Here is a 2,369-nt window from a genome sequence, read left to right as displayed (position 1 = left end):
TCTTCTGCTAAGGAAAGCAGGACGTATGGGATATGATAAACATCTCTTTCTGATGAGACAAGGAACTCTGGATCTGACTGGTCTCACCCCGTTTTACCAGTCTGTGATAAATGCTTGGAAGATTCTCACCTTTGAGAGAGAGACTGAGGCAACACCTGGAATGTGGGTTTTTGAAGAGCCTCTGTTTGAGAACAGTTTCCTCTCGTCACAGCTCCTCTCATCTGGTATGCTAAGGTCTAGGATGAGGGAAGCAGGCTGTGTGAAGCTGGGTCACCTGATGAAGCTGCCCAGTCTGATGGAGAGTCTACAGATATGGTCCAACAGACCTGCCTTAAGGGCGACTGTGGCTCTATGGGTAGAGTCGTCGTCTTGCGATCGGAAGGTTGTAGATTCGATTCCAGCTTCCTCCTGCCACATGTCAATGTGCCCCTGGGCAAGGCACTTAACCCTAAATTGCCCACCAAGCTGCATATCAGTGTATAAATGTGTGAGCGTTTGTGAGCTTTGAGTGGTCAAAAATGATTGGATATTTACCATTTAAGGCTAAAAGAAGAAACTTGTGCCTCTCTGCCAGTTTCCATCAGAGCGTTTGCTGTTAACAGTCTCTCTGATCGTCTCTCCTGCAGTGGATCAGCTCTACCCCAAGAGGCTGTTGGCGGTCCCTGTACAACCCCCCTATTGAGAAATGGGTGATGGTGCATTGTCCTCTCTCTGTCTACCAGAGGCCTGGGAGCTTGAGTATCCAGTATCTTGGCTGTGCCTAGTACTGCACATTTCTGGACTGAGATGTCTGATGTTGTATGTACATATATATATAGTCACAAACAAGCAAAAGCCAGCTGGTATGATGATAAAAAAAATCCTTGAATCCTTGGAGAACTCAAAATATATTTGTTGTTGAGTTCAAACATCTATTTAGTCAATCATGTAGCAGCAAACACATTTTTTGAATTGATTTATACAGTGTATCTGGTGGTCGGTGTGCCGAGGCGGTCGACCGCAAAAGTAAAAATATTACTAATTATATGTTACAGGAAAACATCACCAGTGAAATATCTAAACCCACAGCTAGTCTTAAAAACATCAAATCAAAATTAAAATGAATATCAGTTATTTGCACTTCTGTTTAATCCAAATTAAGTCAGCGGCTCCATCAGGCCCCCAGGGCTTCAGGGGCCATAAATGCTGATATTCTAACACAGATTCATAAATGTAACATTTATTTATTGAGATGATCAATGCTGCTGAATTTGGTTTAATGCTTTCAGCTTAAATTAAAAGATTTTAAACTGTTTAACATTTAAATGTAAGATTTTAAGGAGCTGGTAGGTTTACTTTGTAAAACTTCAAAAAACAATATTCATAGCTAATTGTTTTGTTACCATAGCAACAATCTGATGCTGAGTTTAATCTTTGAGTTTGAGCTGTTTGTTCACAGATACAAATGAATAAACTGGATTATAGCTGATTGTTTTTATGTTGGCCAGTTAAACTCCTCCTCCTCTCCCAGATTAAACGTAACACAGAAGCTGTTATGATGTTGTAGCAGCTACAGGGGCCCCTCAGTCAGATTCTGCCCCAGGCCTCATCAGCCTTGGACCGGCCCTGCAGGATGAGGTAAATCTGCTGCACTGAGCAGAGATGAGCAACAAACAGGAGATTTAATTCAATGCTGCTAATGTGGCTTTAGCAGCTCTGACATTTCATGTCTGTTGAGTTTTAATAAGAATCTCAGAAACTGTTTTGGTTGCTGGAGTTTATGGGACGAGAGTTTCAGATCTCTGCTCGGCCGCACGCATCAACTCTGGCTACGTGGACAAAGCATTTGGTGTGGGTTGGTGCATCGTGTAACCAGAAAAATAAGAATAATATAAAACCAGCGTAATGTGTGACATCGAGGAGAGGCTAAAGCTCCTCACCTGCACCTGCATGATGAGGTTAGCGCTGGTTCGTTAGCCGCTAACGCTCCGACCAACCAGGAACACAGACATGAACTTTACAGGGCAGACAGCGCCACACGCTGGGCAGCGTGTTGAGATGGAAACGCCGCATAATTCTTTGTTCACAAATATAAATCACTCACCGCTCCTCAACTCCTCTGAAAGAAAGACTACAAGTTATTCCTGTGGTTCACACAGAGCCGCACAACCAGAGCTAACAGGGTTCGTTTTAAACTCTTTCCTCGATGTGGAGTTCTCCCAAGAAAAATAACTACCCACACTGGGTTGGTGTAAATATCCATGCAGGTCAGCCTGAGTCCAGTTTGAGTGACAGGAGGAGCGCGATCTGCGCTGAGGTAAACTTGATAAAGCAGTGGCAGCGTGCAGAGCGCCAGCTGTGATTGGTCCGCGCTCCGGCTTTAAATGCAT

General features: G+C 43.8%; 1 long non-coding RNA gene across 1 annotated transcript in view; it reads right to left on the bottom strand.

Annotated features, from left to right (window-relative positions):
• LOC106941813 (uncharacterized) overlaps positions 1-2,352 on the bottom strand; it is a 17,348-nt gene extending 14,996 nt beyond the window's left edge. The window contains exon 1 of the long non-coding RNA XR_001423461.1: positions 1,926-2,352. This is a non-coding gene — a long non-coding RNA (uncharacterized LOC106941813). The remainder of the gene's footprint in view (positions 1-1,925) is intronic.
• Positions 2,353-2,369: the final 17 nt, after the last annotated feature.

This window comes from Poecilia latipinna, unplaced genomic scaffold, assembly GCF_001443285.1.
Source record: "Poecilia latipinna isolate Pla-1442-1.1 unplaced genomic scaffold, P_latipinna-1.0 Scaffold3880, whole genome shotgun sequence".
NCBI lineage: Eukaryota > Metazoa > Chordata > Actinopteri > Cyprinodontiformes > Poeciliidae > Poecilia > Poecilia latipinna.
The sequence above is the reverse complement of the archived record's forward strand: the minus strand, read 5'-3'. Positions and strand labels throughout refer to the sequence as shown.